This window comes from Sphaeramia orbicularis, chromosome 7 (assembly GCF_902148855.1).
Source record: "Sphaeramia orbicularis chromosome 7, fSphaOr1.1, whole genome shotgun sequence".
Lineage (NCBI taxonomy): Eukaryota > Metazoa > Chordata > Actinopteri > Kurtiformes > Apogonidae > Sphaeramia > Sphaeramia orbicularis.
The window spans coordinates 49,805,710-49,824,574 of record NC_043963.1 but is presented as its reverse complement, the minus strand read 5'-3'; positions in this window follow the sequence as shown (position 1 = coordinate 49,824,574).

Sequence of the window (18,865 nt, the reverse complement as noted above, 5' to 3'; positions counted from 1 at the left end):
AATTATTCCATCATGCAAAAATGAAAATAAGCAGAATTTTGCAAATTATTGGCCAATTTCCTGGCTGCCTCAGTTTTCAAAAATTCTTGAAAAGTTCTTCAGTTCTCGTTTAGTTAAATTTTTAGAAAAATATCATATAATAAATGAAGCTCAATATGACTTTAGAACCAAAAGGACCACATCAATGGCATTAATCAAAGCAGTGGAAGAAATAACAAATGCACTGGATAAAAAGAAACGTGCAGTCGTAATATTTATTTGGCCTGTAACGGTACTCAAAATTTTCGGTTCACTACGTTTTCGATTTTGAAAGCCACGGTTCGTTTTGTTTTTTGTTTTTTTCGGTTCGGTACGGGAAGAAAGAAAACCCCTCAAAATGTCTTTAATGCATTTATTATGAATTTTTGAACATTTTTCCCCCAATTTTTGGTGACAACAGAATATAGAAAAACAGGAGTAATATAATTCTGCTGCTTTAAGTCAAATAGAAAATAAAATAAATAAAATATTAATAAATGCATTTTAAACATTAGTATTGCACTTTACCCTGAAAGGTAGTTTTGAACAAACAACAAAAATCAAATCACAGTTCTGTCAGTTCACATTCTGCATAAAAATAACAAAAAAATTCTACATGAAGTGCAACATTAAGAAGAGGGCAAACTCGTATTCTCTGTTAATAAACTTAAGAGCAACACTGACAACAAAATTAACCAAATTATTTATTTAGGACAGCTAACAAACTGTTTAGGCCAGTTCATGTATTTGTGTGTGCGTGCGTGCGTGCGTGCGTGCGTGTGTGTGTGTTTGTGCAGGGTGCGATTTGTCAAAAACACAGTGGGGGAATGTTTTTGTTTTTGTGTGTGTGTGTGGGGGTGGCAGTAATAGACGTGGGGGTGTGGTCCATAGCTAACGTAACTAACGCTGGCGTAAAACGAAAGTGAAACTTTACATACATTCAACGTCCAACTCCCGGATTCTATTCCTCTGTTATACAGCGTGTGTGTGTGGGAGAGAGACAGACAGAGAGAGCAAGTTTAAGTGTTTGAGAACTACTGTGCATAGGTGGCAAACAATGTTCGTCTTATTAACGTCTCTTTCCCCGTCGTGTTCTTTCATCAGGAACCTGAAGTGATCCCAAACAGGACTGTAATGATGGCAGAGGGTCTTCAATCTCTTCCTTCCAGGTTGACATCATATTTGCTTTTGTTTGTTTTTTTTTACCTTATAGCAGCTGCTATTTCGTATTTCGGGTCAATGTGTGCTCCCTCAATATGTCTGTGTGGAACTGCACAGATTTAAAGTTCCGCATCAAATGACGTCTTTCATTCGTTTTTCTTGTTCTCAACATACTGTGCTGTTTCAGTACAGCTATGTACCAAGCCGAACAGGTGCATACCGAAACGGTTCGGTTCAGTATGCGTACCATTACAGGCCTAATATTTATGGACCTCAAAAAAGCATTTGATACAATAAATCACTTCAATTTAATCAATAAACTGGAGAAATGCAGAATCAGAGGAACAGCTGGGAATTGGTTAAAAAGCTACTTAACAGTTAAAAACACAATATGTAAAAATGGCAGAGCGTATATCTGAGAAAGTTGGTGCTGCTTGTGATGTCCCACAGGGGTCAGTGTTGGGTCCTCAACTGTCCAACTTTGCACTTAGCTCCATTAAAAATGCGCAGGTCAGAATAATATGTATATTTGGAGATATATTAAATTAACTGGTTTGGGGTTACCTTCATATTAAAGAGGGAAACATTGGACTTTAGAGAATGAATTGTGGACAAATTGTGATCAACTTAACACATTTATTCAGTTCATTGAATACAGGTACTCAGAAATTGAAAGTGTCATCATTCAATATTGGGTGTGTCCACCTCTGGCTTCTAAACAAGCAGTGCAGCAACGACGCATGGAACTGACAAGTTTCACTATCTTGTTCTGAGGGATCTAATCCGATCCGGCACTCAGCTCAGACGGTGAGCGACTTCACCATGGCTCAGACCTGCTTGTAACATGCCAATGGCACATTCTCTCTTGTATAGTATGTCGTGGCTTTTGAGCTGGCAAAAACATTTCTGCGTTTTCTTTGCTGCCTTTATATAGGCTATTTACCACACCTAAAGTTACCAGTCAAGCATGACTCTGTACAAGAGATTCGACTGATTTATTCAACATATTTAAATTACTAAAACTAGTGTTGTTTGCAGATGACACAAATGTATTCTACAGTAGCAACAATTATAACGAACTTGTGAGTACAGTCAATGGAGAACTCAATAAAATAAAAAAAATGGATGGATCATAATAAATGAACTCTAAATGTGTAAATAAAACAAAAGTATCAATATTTGGTTATCATAAAAGTAGCCCAGAATGGCAAATAAAGATAGATGGGGTTCAATTAGAAAGTGTTACTGAATATGAATTCATTGGAGTAATAATTGATAACAAGATGTCATGGAACGCCCACATGGCAAGTCAAGGCAAGGCAAATTTATTTGTATAGCACAAATGTACATCCAGAACGCTGTTGCTTGGGTCCTGACTAGAACCAGGAAGTATAACCATATTAGTCCTGTGCTCAGGTCTCTGCACAGGGCAATTCACAGTGGTTTACAAAAATGTAAAAGAGACAAGTAAAAAACACACAATCACAATTAAAACATAAATAGCATAATAATCAATTAAAATAAAGTAAAAGAGAAGAGCGCAGATAAAAAATACTCTCAGTTGTTACATGCACAGTTGAACAGAACCATTTTCAGCTTGGACTTAAACACTGTCAGAGTAGAGGCCTGTCTCATGTCGTCAGGAAAACTGTTCCAGAGCATGGAACTGAAACGCAGCTCCACCATGTTTTGTCCTGACTCTGGGCTCCAGAAAAAGACCTGTTCTCAGAGTCCAACATGTCAGAGATCTATTTTGATGCTACACCATGGTGTCATGTCGGCGTTTGGACTTTGTCTGTCTTTTCTGTTTTGTTTGTCATTTCCTGTTTTATTTTGTTAAGTTTCCCTCATGTGTCTTGTCTGTTGTCTTTACTTCCTCTCCCTGACCGTGTTCACCTTTTCCCTGATTACCTGACTCCTCCCTGATTATCTCCACCTGTGTCTCATTGTCTTCCCGCCCTCCTGTGTATTTAAACCCTCAGTCTTCCCCTGTTTAGTTGCCAGTTTGTGCTCTACAACTCGTTTGTGTTCACTAACCAGCGTTTCTTGGATCCTGTTCGTTTGTCTGCCGTGTTTGACCTGTTTTCGTCCTTCGACCACCGATTCAGCCTGTTCCTATCCTGCCTGCTTGTTCTCGACCTGGTTCGTGTACCCGACTCTGTCTCTGCCTGCTCCCTTTAAATACCTCAGCCTCCACCGACTACCTGTGCTTCGACCTCCGCCTGGATTACTACCGTGAGTCTGCCTGTCCCCCATGTACCGTAGCTTGTTTGACTGCTTATCCGTGTATGACCTGGCTTGTTTTTTGACCACCCTCTGTTTGTCCCTAGTGGGGATTCCGTTGGGGTTTTCCCGGCTCGGCCAGGCCGGTCATCTGCCGTATTCACCCGCAGCCCAGATGTTTATCCCCGGAATCGGAGGCTTCACAGAAGTTGCATTATCTCTGTGTTGTATATTATTCCCTGTTAAAGTGTTTAATAAAAACACTAAACCTTACTGGTTATTGGTGGTCTTGCTTTTGGGTTCAGCCTTTGTACTTAGCCTTTCACACATGGTAGGGATGGGAATCGTTAAGAATTTAACGATTCCGATTCCATTATCGATATTGCTTATCGATCTGATTCCTTATCGATTCTCTTATCGATTCTCATTGGGTGAGGGAATAAAAGAGTACAAACGCATGTGTTTGCATTAACTGTCTTTTATATTTCCATCTCTGCACAGAAAATATAACATATATAGTATGTACAAATAATAACGGATGTCAGTTTCAGGGGTGGGGGTGGGGGGTACAGTGAAAGTGAAACGAAAGACTCTTTGGTAATTCCTCTATTGCCGCATTTCTACTACGTGGAACCGGTTCGACCCGGCTCGGTTTGTCTCCCGTTGTTGTGTACCTCATTTCCTTTCCCTTCTTATCTTCGGAAACTTGTATTTGAGGAGTTACGACGTTTGTTGCCCACACTGGAACCGGAACCAGCCTGGCGTTCACTCTGCCGCTACATTCACAAGCGCCGCTGAGTATCAAATACGTGACATTCCTGTAAATGATTCACATGCTGTGGACAAATGTTTGAGGATATTGGAGGGATTCCACCCTTTTAAAGGCATGGAAGCTTTGCAAGTGTTCCAAGTAAGTGGACCCGGTGTCATCTTTTTAGACCGTTTCTGCCTCAACGCCATGTTGGCTACGTTCTGACCAAAACAATGCAGTGTATGTGTGACGTCATTGCACATGCACAATGAAGGCGGAATCGATAAGCAGAATTGTTAAGCAGGCAGGCAAATGATTCCAAGGAATTGAGCTACTGGGAACCGGTTCTCAAAAAAGAACCGGTTCTCAATTCCCATCCCTTAGACCATGGAGAGACTTATACACGAGCAGAGCAGTTTTAACACAGTCTCATATCAAAATGTGAAATAGCTACGTTTGTGAAATAGCTACGTTTGTCAATTAGGGGTCTGAAAATTGTAAAATGTTATTCATGTTTGTTATTAATGTTTATCCTATTCTTTTCCATTGGCCGGCCAACAGATCACATGACTGTTGGCAGCAAGGCTTCTCAAAATAAAAACATGGCAGCCATTCTTTTCATTCTCAGTGGAAAATGTATTATTTCAAGATTGTTTGGACATAAAAAAGCATTTTGAGGATATTTCTAGTGAGAAATACACATAAAAATTTAACAATATTCATTCTTGTAAATATTCTTTGGTTTATTTGTTATTACGATGAATATTTCAAGTCTCAGCATAAAATTCTTACAGTGTTATGTTTTTTGCTGTTGCTACGCTGGTTGCTAAGGATGCTGCCACAAACGAAACCAAGTACCGTGTTAGTTTTCGTATTTATTCGTTACATTGTGCTGATGTGTAACTGTTGATGATATCCGTTCAATAAAAAAACAACATAAAACAGATTTTAGTGCCCTGGAGATTATATATATGTTCTTTGGAATTTGGGACTCACTTTCTTTTGTGAGACAACCTGGAAATTATTGCTTGCTCAAAAAAAAAAACAAAAAACAAAAAAACACATTAATAAGACAATCAACCACAGTTTTATGGTGTTTGCAGTGTTAATGCCACCTATAAAGTACTTTTTTCAGCCTATAAAGTACTATCATGGTCCATTCAGTTTGTTTGAAATCAAATTCAGGCTACAAACATTATGCATAAAACATACCCATTCAGTTATGATTCAGGTTAAGCAGAAGACTAAGGTTTTTTTGTTGTTTTATTTTTATTGGAGTAAAAGATAATTCTGACAGGTTGACAGACCTGGAGTCACCTACAAAGGGTGTGCCAATTAACCTTTCGTCAGGTCAAAAACCTGCTGTTGTAATGCTAATAATTGCTAAGGACGCTGCAGATGAAACCAAGTGCTGTGTTATTTTACTTATTATTACATTACATTACATTATCTAGTTATCTGAGCTGAGCTGTAACTATTAGTGATAATCTTTCAATAAAAAAACATAAAAAGGATTTTCTTGGACTTTCCTGGTATAAAATTGTTGGTTTTACAAACCAAGAAAAAATCAAGTGGCATGTACAGTATGTTATTTATTTATTCTTTACATTGTGTAGTTATCTGAGCTAATAAGATATTTGTGTAGCTTTTTATGATATTTTTTCAATAAAAAAGAAGATAAAACAGATTTTAATGCTCCTGGCATTATATACACACTTCTCTGAATTTCGGCACCCCCATGTTTTTGTGGGACAACCCAGAATTTATTGCTCACTTCAGTAAAACCACATCGGTTAAAAAAAGAAGAAAAACCTGCAATGAACTGGTGACTTACGCAGGGTGTACCATGGACATATAATAATTTTAGTATTATCATATTTATTAATATATATTACATTATATTATACATTCATTTTGTATACCCTTCCTTCACCCAATGCCATCTGGAATTATGTGTGCATAATACAATATGCACGTACAATGATTCAAAAGAAGAGGGTTCAGTAGTGAACACAGTTACACACGGTACATACACTGAGAGTCTTAAAGGCTTTGGGTTTATGGAATTTTTTTAATGCCCTGCAAAACACATCACAACATTGCGAAAATACAATTTGAGCAAAATTTGACCATAATTTGAATTAAACAGTGTGTGTGTGCGCGCGCGTGTGCGCATGGTTAACAGCCTTTTAACTCCTGGTGTTCTTCTTTGCCACCCACTGTAGAGGACATGTCTTTCCACTGTAATAAAATATAAAGAACACTTTCGTTTATTTCAGCAACAAATTTGAAACATGACAAAGGTGAAGGACAGTAAGGCACAACAAGCCGTGTACCCCATACACATCCAGTATATTGCTGGAAATGATCTGAATATGGTTATAGTTTGTTTAGGTGTTATGTGCTCTGCATTTATGCTTGTCTTTTTAAATTGTCAGCATCATTGGGAAGGTGTTACTTTGAACTGAATTGAAATCAGGTCAAAAAATAGAAAATAGAAAAAAAATACATAGAAAAAAAAGATGAATACATAGCACCATATCTCTGACATATTTGGTCACAAAATATAATAATTAAATATAATAGACTCATTTGTTATGAGTAATACTGCCAATGCAATATCAAATAGAGCCCTGACCATTTAATCGGCCTGCCAATTAATCAGGCCATAATTAATCAGCCCATTTATACTGTATCACTGATTAATCAATATGTAACCAATGTATTAACTTTTTTGCTGCACAGAGATTCTGTTGCTCTGTTCCTGTGTTTGTGTTGCACTCTGCCCAAATGCCTGGCCCCTCCCCCTCACACACAAACACACAGACCAGTGAAGTGCAGCACCACCTCCTACCCTCACTCAGCTGTACCAGAGGAGAGGACGAAGACGAGAGAAATGTCGAGAGAAACTGCTGTATTTTTTTACTCCATGGCAAGCTGTGACTTTGTAAAACAATATAACACTACACTAAAGTGCCCCATGGCAATAACATCCTTGCAGAAACACGCTGTTAGGGCACGTCAAGGAGAGCATTCTTGTTTTTTTCACGCAAGTTTTAGAGAGCATATTACATTAGTTTGAAAGATATCATTGTTATAAGACTACAAGGTATATCTTTACTTGCAGTTTAAAAAATATATGGGTTGACATTACATTACACTCCACAACTCCACACAGAGTTCATTAAATTTGCCAGAATTTAGTCATTATCTTTTAATTTATAATAAGATTTTCGAGGTGAGATATCCTTAGCTACAAATTAATTAATTAATTAATTAATTAACAAGTTACATTAGCCCCATTACGTGTAAAAAGGTACATTTTTTAATAAATTTTACATCTGTCAGAGTAGTTTAATGCAATATAGTTTCTACTTAGTTGAGCAGATTTTTTGAGACATATAATTACTTTTACTCCTTTACAGTCAGATGCATTCATCATGCTCCTTTTATTTATTAATTATTTCACATATTCATGACTGAAAATTGGTCTCAGGTCTGCTGTTGCACTGTTACCAAGCCCGGATTAACCATATGGGCAACTGGGCAATTGCCCAGGGGTCCACGACCTCTGAAGGGCCCTGGGTAGCTTGGGCTTAACGAAAATATCTGGTTATCTTTTGCTTATAAATGAAACTGTCCGCTGCCCGGAGCCATTGCACTGCACAGAAACCCTGCTCCTGCTGTCTGTGACCGTGAGCTGAGACCCTCTCCTCATTGGTCAGTCCAAATGGGATCCATGATAAACACACAAGCATGTGCAAATCTTATAAATTGAACCTTGCAGTTAATAATTGAGTCAATTAAAAAGAAAAAAAAAAAAGTTAAAAGAAAATCGAGTGTTGGTAATTTGTGACTATCTTTTAATATTGCATGTGTACAGACCTGATCGAAATCTTAAGACCAGTTGAAAAATAGCTAGAATTTACCTTTTGCACATTTGGATCTTAATGAGGTTTTAAGTAGAGCTACAATATACAAAAGCAAGAAGGGGGAGTGAGACAAAAAGCACTTTGAAAAAGTAATTTATTGAAAACAAGTAAACTGAAATAGGCTGTTTATCAGCTGATCAAAAGTTTAAGACCATCGCTCAAAAAATTACCAAAAACTCACCAAACCAGAACAAAAAATTTTCTCAGTAGGACTCAGTAATGAGTAGCTCCACCGTTCTTGTTAATCACTTCAAAAATTCGTTTGGGCATGCTTGATGCGAGTGTTTCCAGGAGGCTGATGGGAACATTGCTCCAAGTGGTGAAGATGGCTTCACGAAGGGCATCAACTGTCTGGAACTGATGGCCATTTTTATAAACTTCCCTTGCCATCCATCCCCAAATGTTCTCTGTGGGATTTGAATCAGGGGAACATGCGGGATGGTCCAAAAGAGTGATGTTATTCTCCCTGAAGAAGTCCTTCGTCAAGTGAGCATTGTGAACTGCAGCGTTGTCCTGTTGAAAAACCCAGCTGTTACCACACAGACGAGGGCCCTCAGTCATGAGGGATGCCCGCTGCAACATCTGCACGTAACCAGCCGCCGTTTGATGACCCTGCACCACCTGAAGCTCCAGTGTTCCACTGAATGAAAAAGCACCCCCCCTCCACTGTGCCGGGTAGAAAACATCTCAGGTGGGATCTCCTTGTCATGCCAGTAACGTTGGAAGCCATCTGGACCGTCAAGGTTAAATTTTTTCTCATCAGAGAATAAAACTTTTTTCCACCTTTCAATGTCCCATGTTTGATGCTCCCTGGCAAAGTCTAAATGGGCAGTTTTGTGGCGTTGTAGGAGACGAGGTCTTTGAATTCGTTTTTTGTTTTTGAAACCCTTTTCCCGCAGATGCCATCTGATGGTTACTGCGCTGCAGCAGGCACCAGTAAGGGCCTTAATTTGGGTCAAGGACCGCCCTGTGTCTTGACGGACAGTCAATCGGATTCTCTGGCTCAGTGCAGGTGTAATTTTTTTGGGTCTACCACTTGACTTTTTTTTTCCATAATGCTCAGGATCTGTCAAAAAATTTAGAATGACTGTCTTACTGCGTCCGACCTCAGCTGCAATGGCACGCTGCGAGAGGCCTTGCTTATGCAGCTTGACGATCCGACCACATTCAAGAAGAGAAAGCTTCGTAGCTTTAGCCATCAGGAGGGCATGACCATGTGAATGCCCGACAGAAAATGAGAATTTTGAGCAGATTTTGGCTTTTATAGCCTGCAGTCTTAAACTTTTGATCAGCTGATAAACAGCCTATTTCAGTTTACTTGTTGTTTTCAATAAATTACTTTTTAAAAGTGCTTTTTGTCTCACTCCCCCTTCTTGCTTTTGTATATTGTAGCTCTACTTAAAACCTCATTAAGATCCAAATGTGCAAAAGGTAAATTCTAGCTATTTTTCAACTAGTCTTAAGATTTTGATCAGGTCTGTATTAACTGGCCCCTGGCTTCCTGTGATTTTGCTAAAACAGCCCCCAGGCAAAACAGCCGGAGTATTCTTTGTAAATGTTGTGTACATTACTACTCCTGGTGAGATATTAATTTAGGTGTTAATCACTTATTCTGAGAAAGTTGTTTTAGTACGAAGTACCAGCACTGCAGTTTAAAGGTTATACCACGTGAATAACTCCCATACGATTACCAATACTTTCAATATTTCACCTCACTGTGTCCTATTAGCGCAAGAAAATGATGACTCCATTGGTTAAATTTGGCTCCGGCCCCCTCTCTCCTTGACTCACTAAATGAGCCGAGTGAAGGATGTTGTGCTCTTCTGCATAAACGCTCGCAGCAAAGTAGAGTTTATTAAGACCCATAAAAAACAACATTAAAATTCACAACCAAGGGAGCGTCGCCTGACCCCTGGAGAATGATAAATTAGCTTGTGTTGCTGTAGCAAAACGACCATTTTATACCTTCATGGCCCCCCTTCCTCTCCCAAGCCGAAGCACTGCAATGGACCCTGGACTGAGAGGAAACCTTTCCAGATTAAGCTGATATCATTGTGCCTCTCTCCTCCTCCTCGTCACTGGAAATCACTCAGTTTGTGCAAATGACATTTAATTCAGCTGCTTGTCTGCTTATCACATTCACGGGTGTCAAGTGGGTATGGTGTGGTGCACGCATACTTTCACCTAAGCAGGTCTGGGTTTGACATTCATCTGTCTGTTGTAATAATAGAAAGCAGGAGCCAGGGTTAAAAAAAAATCGTATTTCTCTTATTAGGACTTGGCAAATTGATACTGCTGATTGTATTCCACTTCTTACTTACCATGTATGAGGAGTTTCTGCAGCTGGTGCTCTGTTTATCTGGGATGGCTTGTAATTGTTAACAGCAACCACTTCATTGTCATTAGCTTGAGGGATAGTTCAGTAGATTTCATGTGACAGCAGCACCTTCATTTCCCTCAAGCCAAACATGCAGGTGTCTGAGCAGCAGCTGACATGAAAAAAAAAAATCCATACAGCCACAATAGGATATAATATGAACACTTACCAGTGATACCCATGAGAAAAGAGGGTTGCTGCTTCTTTAGTCCAGGCTAGGCACTTGTTACATGTAAGTAGTCATCCTTTAAGTACATATCTTTAATGGCTATTCACTAGCTAACAAATGTCCCTTGTGAGTCATCACTAGAAAGTCATTAGCAGTATGCTAAAGCTAATGAATCAGTAAATGGATTTTTATGTGGACATAAATGCTAACACTACGGCGTTATTCAATGATGCCATGTTTAGCGAGTCAGCCCAGGCCTCATGGGTGTGTTTGTGTCTCGTTATGCCCAGACAAAGATGCGGTTGTGTACAGGTGTTAGAATAATTGTACATAAGTTATCACATTCATGCCAGTCTTATGATGTTATTATATGCTGTGTTGAATGAGGGCAAAGTGCTCTTAGAGTTCTTTTACAGGTTTTACAGAAGTGAAAGCACCTCGAAGGATGGGGACCATGCCTTGGAGACCAGTTGACCCATGTCGTCTGATCGAAAGCAGAAGTTCACACAAAGGCTACACAGATGTGTCTAGACGATTAAGTTTTGACATTTAATAAGAGGAAAATAATCATGCACCCATGTACTAACAATGTGATCAATATGTAAACCCTCAGACTAAACACACCCATGTAACTAGGGAACACCCAAATGAAATAAATGAGGAGAGCAAGGGCAGGACCCTCAGAGTTAGTTGGGACATTGTGACTGAGCAGTGTTCTGTCAACTACTCTCCTCGCGAGCAAGAGATACTTGACTCCTGTGTGTTCTTGTGTCTTTCCTTGAATTTAGGTGGTCTAAACCTGACAATAGGGATGACTTGGTGGCAAATCAAAATCACAATAACAAATAGGATGCAACACTGAAGCATTTGTCCATCGAGGACCTGAAGGTGTTATTGAAGAGAGGACAGATATCCCAGTAGTGCACACACACAATTGTTTTTTTCCAAAAACACACACAAAACACTACTGAAAGACCAGCACAGATTGAATGACTGGATTTCACTCTTAAGGACTGACACTGACACAAGCTGAAGCTACACAATAACATTTGAGTAGGTGTGCTACTGAGAAATATAGTTCCTCTTCTGTTCCATTATTCCAATACTGTCAAACATCCATGGGATGATCTAAACCACAACTACATCTTATGTTGTCCCCCCTTCTATTTTGGAAAGATAATTGTATTGAAAAAATTCTGTATGGTGAGACAGAAATTTAAGACAATTTTTTCAAGTCAAGAAAATTGGAGTTTGAGGTAAAACTGACTGAAGGCGTACACAAGCTGTCATCATAACTGTCTCTATCTATAGCCTGATCAGAGACACTGAGGATGTCTCTGTAGCTTCAACATGACTACATTTGGAATGATTTCTGCCTGTTTTCAAATCGCTCTCATAGACTCAGATAAAATGTGCCACAGATGTGACCATTTTGGTGATGTGATGAGTACAAAGTTCATTGAAATGCTTCACTCCAAATTAGATGCTTCTTTATTATCTTTACCTTAAACCGTAGCTTTCTTGGTTTGTAAATTTTTTTTTAAGTTGATAAACATCATATGTGTCAATATTAATTAAAATTTATACATTCAATGATCGTGAAGAATCTGAAATTATATACTGTATCCTTAAATTTAAAAATGTAGGACCCCCAAAAACCAAAAGACACTGATGCCAACTTAGCACTTTTGTTTAGCATATTTTCAGACCAGTGGCGATTTCTCATAGACTGCAAGGGAAGCCCAGCTTCCCCTAAAATTACGAAAATTAAATGGTTAAATATGTACGGTTGTGTTGACATTTTATTGATTACAAATGTGTTAGAACACGTTCATCTCACAGACGAGTTCGTTCAGAATCAGCTTTATGACAAATCAACGGACACGATGTTTTTCACTTCTCATACATTCCCGTTGCGCTGTTTTCTCATTCGATCTCTGCTCAGTGCATTTGTCCGTAGACACCGGGGGCCTCATGTACAAAGACTTGCGTGGATTTCATACTGAAACCTGGTGTACGCCCAAATCCAGAAAAGTCCGAACGCACAAAAAATCCAGATGTATAAAACTGTGCGTACGCCCGAATCCAAGTACGTTTCCTTTACACATCTCAATCAGCGTGGAATTGAGCGCATATGTTGGAGTACCTGACTCCTCCCTCTCCACGCCCATATTTAAATATGCAAATCAGCATAAACGGGGTCTGCAGGTGGGATTCCCTCTGGGATTCCCCTGTCTGCAGGATCAGACGATGACGTCCAGGTGGACGCGAAGCGGAGGCCGAAACAGGCGGAAGAAGAAAAGAGACGAACTGAGACTGTTTGAGGAAAGAGTCGCCGATATTGTGACACTTTTCTTACAGGGCTGATGCGGATCACCCCCAAGATAAATATATATTTAGTATTTGTGTAAGTAAAGGTTCATGTGTAATCATGTCAGGAAATCAAAGAGGAAATCAAAGACTTTGACTCATGTTTAATCACTCAATTTATTATTTTCCAACAATGAGACAGAAGACGGTCAGACCCAGGACCATCCTCCTGTCACAGAGGCTTCTGTTGACTCCCCAGCGTTAGCCGGTCCTCCGGTCCGCCACAGTCCACTGCTGATGCCCGTCCGACCGGCATGGGTCCGAGCTGACCCAAGTCACATTAGGACATTGTGAGGACAGTCGGCGGAGTCAATGAGCGACTGGACCGACGAATAAATGTTCTCACAGACATGAACACTATATTTATCAACCTATGAATTTTATGTCCTTGTCTCTTTGCTGTTGCTGAATGTCCATCCGGGCAGGATTGGCATTGATGGATACAGGGTCTAATTGGTTCTGGTTCTGGTTCTGTTGGTGGATGTGCTGCTCTGACAGTAGGATGACGTGCCGGTGTGTTCGTTGTTCTTCTGTGTATCTCCGATGTGCACATCAATCGGAGGAATGACCTTTTTCACATTATTAACAGGTTCCCAGTGTCACCTCTAAGTGTCGCCAATGGTTCCAAAGCACTAGAAACGTGCGTACGCCAGCTGTGGACTTGGCGTGAAGGACCGCACATTTCCACGGTCGCTTCACTCTTTATACATCTGAACGTGAGCGTGGAAAAGGGTGTACACCAGGTTTTTGTGCGTACGCACGCTTTATACATGAGGCCCCCGGGTGTCTATGGGCTTCAATGGGACTGAGTGGAACAGTTTGTTTCATTGCCTCAAAACTGGACGGTAACTGGATAAATGCCACGATGTTGTTCCACCCCTGGACACCAGGCGTCTCTGGGGGTGAATGGAGCTGTGGGCGGAGCTTGGCCGGGCTGGACGCCAGAATCCCACGAGCTAATTGGAGAATCAGTCGAAAGGCTGAATCCCGTTTGATTCACAGCTATTTTGAGATCTACTCCTTCACTGACACAGTTCAGTGCAATACCGTTGGACATTCTGCTGTGAAATCAAGAGAGAAACCACTACAAAATTACTCGTTCATTTCTTGCACTGTAAATAAAACACACTCATTGTACTTCCTTGTTTCAATTTAACATAATTTCAGCGTTTTCTTGTTTCAGTTACGTAATTTGATCATTTCTTGTTCGAGTTTAACATCGTTTTGTAGATAGGTAAATCAATCAAACTGTCGGCTAGGTTGGAGTGAAAGGAGCATCTCTTCTTTAAAAAGGCTGAAGTCTTACACCCGCAACACAATGGGCCAAGGCCATCTAAGCAGCCCAGCTCTGCTGGACATTCAGAGGACACTGGTCCAGTCCCTGGAAGAGACACCTACTTGGTACAATAAGGTCACTGACCATTTTCTTTAAAAGGAACAGAGTATAACTTATATAACAATGTATAACTTAAATAACTTGATGATTTTTTTTTTTTTTTTTTTTGGATGTAAGCCGACAATGAGCTTCCCATGTCTGAAAGACGAGCAGCCGCCACTGTTTCAGACTGCCTTAGAAACTTGGTTTTCAAAAAGCAAAAGACATCTACAATTATGCAAACTAAGTGATGACATCATTTAGCAACTTCTAGCAACTTTTTGGACAGACAATAGCTACTTCCTTGCTGAGAAGTTGAAAACACTGACTGATTTCTGGTTTCCTAAACTGTAATTGTCATACATAATATATGGGTTCTTAAGCACTACCACCTCACAACAGGAAGGTCCTAGTTTCAATCCTTGGTTGGAGCTGGTTCCTTTTTGTCAGGAGTTTGCATGTCCCCCCTCTGTTTTCCCCTACCATGAAAAGGAGCTAGGTTAACTCTCTTGTCACTGCCCTAGACAGAGACACTGCCTGAGATCTGGTGTTGGTCCCTGGCCACCTGGGCACTGCTCTTCATGTACCAGAATGGGTTTAAGGCAGAGAATACATTTCCCTAACAAGGTAATAGTGATGAACCTCTGCCCCCATTTTCAATTATCAGTTCTCTAAATGTGGCTGGTGAGTCAATTGTGCCATTAAAATCTTATGCCATGACATATTATGTTACTGTGTCCTCATGTACAAACATACTGAGTTGTTCCATATGACAAAAAGACAAGAACCTGCCATTGCATTCGCTTGATCCTGATGTCAGCGCTCACATTCCAAACCCTATGACAGCAAAAAAAAAGACATTTAAAATGCAGAGAGCACCAGGGATTCACTGATAGAACATCTTAACCCGAGCTGAGTGGGTAGACTCAAAAGCATCAGCTAAAAGCACAGTATATGAACAATTCAGAACAGATGAAAACCCGTAATATCTCAAATGTAAATATCAACCCCTCACAGCAACATAAAGCATGTTGTACTCACTCAAAAAAGAGGATTTTTGAACACACTGCAAAAAAGGCCTGTACAAAAATAAGAAAATTAAACTCATTATTGGGTTAAAATGTCTTATTTCAAGAAAATTTTCTGCCACTGCAGTAAGAAAATTGCACTTATCGAGTTTTCTTAAAATAAGAACATATCTAAGGATTATAGAATGCTAAAATGCTTATTACTTATAACAGAATATGCTTGTCCAAGTCTTCATATTAAGATTTGTGTGTGTGTGTGTATGTATATATATATATATATATATATATATATATATATATATATATATATATATATATATATATATATATATATATATATTCATATTCTATATGCATTCTAACAGTTGTCCAATAGGGCTGTCAGCTGTGCATCAACCTGACTTCTGCACAACACAACTGATGGTCCCAACCCCATCAATAAGGCAAGAAATTCCACTAAGTAACCCTGACAAGGCACAGCTATGAAGTGAAAACCATTTCAGGTGACTACCTCTTGAAGCTCATCAAGAGAATGCCAAGAGTGTGCGAAACAGTCATCAGAGCTAAGGGTGGCTGCTTTGAAGAAACTAGAATATAAGAGATGTTTTCAGTTAATTTCACACTTTTTTGTTAAGTACATAATTCCACATGTGTTCATTCATAGTTTTGATGCCTTCAGTGAGAATCTACAATGTAAATAGTCATGAAAATAAAGAAAATGCGAAGAATGAGAAGATGTGTCCAAACTTTTGGCCTGTACTGTATATATATATTCATAAGGGTCTTATGAAGATGTAATGACTAAATAGATATGTTGCATAAAACAACTACAAATTTCTTGAGGGCAAACAGTTACTGTGTCTACCATACTCATCCCCTAACATTGTAGTTTTTTTTGTTATAAATATTGCTTAAAATTTGTCGTAATATCTCAGTGGGGATTTTCATCTTGAGCTCAAGATGAAAATTTTTGTAACAAGTCAAATAATCTTCACAAGATTAAGTCTCAGTAAGTATATAAATCTAAAAAATGATCTTTCAAGATAAATTTTTCAAATTCAAGTCAGTTTATAAAAGTCAGATATTCCTTTTGGCAGTGCGTATTCAGACACTATTCTGTTTTGAAAAAAATATGTGAAACGACAGCACCCAAAAAAGTTTTTATTTTAGTTTGCACAAACAAAACTTTACTTCCAGTTTGTCTCAAATGTAGTTTGTAATGTGGGAAATAATTGGTTTTTAGTTCAGAGGAGCTTCTTTGAAACAAAAGCAGAAAAAAAAGAGAAAAAAAAGTGTGACACAAAAAAAACATTGAAATTTTATGTGTAGACATGAGGAGACAACAAAAAAGACATATGTTCCTGGCAATTTAAGGACATTCCTTCTGCTTGGGGTCTTAGATGGCCCAGCACAGCCCATTTTGATGATTTTTAGTGATTTCATTTCTTTGTAAAGCCAGAACTTACATGCAGAATTTCATCTTACAATGATTTTGTCAAGTATATAAGCAGAGGCTGTGCAGATATTGTTGTTTCTGTTCTTATTCAAAAGTACTTAAATGTAAATTTTTTCTGCCATTACTCGTCTGAGTGTGACTGCTGCACTTCCTGCTCTGATAGTGACTCAATTCAAAGGGACAATTTATTTATGGTGAGCGCAAAGACGTGATAAATAAAGGCAGCATGAAATCAAAGGTATGGGATCAGGTGGAAATTGGTATTTTCTCATTCCGTACACAACAGTTGACCTGGAAAACAGACCTACACACACGCCCACACCAAATACACTGCAGCTTCTAGGAGCAGATTCTCTCTTTATATCCTCAAATGCATAGATGAAGATAGAGATGTACATTATATTTAGTACAAAGAAATAAAAAAACATTAAACAAAAACAACATAAAGGTGGACATATTAACAGGAACACCTGAAGAAAGTAATCCTGTAACAAACAAAAACCTCAGTGAAACTAATTACACAGTTGGTGTTAATGTATCTTGTGTGGATGTGGCCTTCATGACATCACCTGATAGTTTTCCAATCACCGTTTTGAAACCTTAACTTTGACATTTTGGTCTTAGGCATTATAGACAACTGACCATATTTGCACAAAAAGGTTGAGGTGCAGAAGAGTGAGGGGTGAAGGTCACCAAGCCAATGCTGCTAACTTACTGAAAACACACTACTAACTAGGAAAACTTTTAGGTAATTTATATATATATATATATATATATATATATATATATATATATATATATATATATATATATATATATATATATCTTTTTGATAAATGTCAACATATACTTGTGTGTTTGATAAGAGTAATGCCCACTTCAAATCACTTAATAGCATTAACAAGAGCCCAAGCCCTACCCTTCCATTGTGGCCCAATGACGAGAGCGGACATTTTTTCGATACTTGAATCATGCCACCATTTACATATCTGATGTTTTTCAATTTAAAAGAAAAAGTTACAAGCCAAAAGTCACCGTTTGTGGCAAAAATAGAACAGAAGCATCTAGTGTTGCATTAAACAGCTCAGTAGACTGCATCCCTTGACACTCCTGATGCATGTCATAAAACCCCAAAATGCATTTTTTTCCCCCTGAAAATACATTCCCATGGGACACAATTTCCCATGGAAGGGAAATTTCTTTGGCTCTCTATGGCACAGTACTAAAATTAACCCCTCAACACCTGAATTTATATATAAATAAACAAAATACAAACAAAATAAATTTGTGTTTTTGCTTTTAAGCAGATGCTAAATTAAGTGGAGATTATCACAGGCATAATGGTCAATAGCAATGAGAAAGTAATAAATCAGATAACAGAAGCAAGTGCTTGTCAAAGGTTCTCACTTTAAGGGGTTAAAGCAAACTTTAGCTAATGTAACTATTCTATGCTGGAAGGCCAGGTATTGCAAGTCCCAGTAAACTCCACTCAATATTTAACAAAACCCTTGGTCTTGTTAGTGTATCTTCCCAATCACAGCTACAGTAGAGCAGTTGAATCTGAAGGAAAAAAAAGTATTTTGTTCAAAAATGAAAATTGATGAAAGTGCAACTCAATAGGCATGAGAAACACAGACTGTCACTGTCACTTAAAGCAACAACGTGTATAACTTTGAGCAACGATACAATTTAAACAAGTCACTTATAAAGACTTCACTCCTGTACAGTTGAAATTAGCTACACAAGACCAAACCATTTTTGTAACAGGCTGTAAACATTTATTTCTGCTGTAAAGTTGAACATTTTAAGGGTCTATGGGGACTGACTCCCTTTTGGAGACAGCATCAGGTGGAGATTTGAGTAACTGCAGATTTGGGCACATTCTCTGACTGAACTGGCTTCACTTGTCATCCGCAGAGGTTGCTGCTTAATCATTTTATCGTATATTTCACATTCCACAGTCAGTCATATTGTATCCACCTCTTCTACTTCCCTCATGAGAATT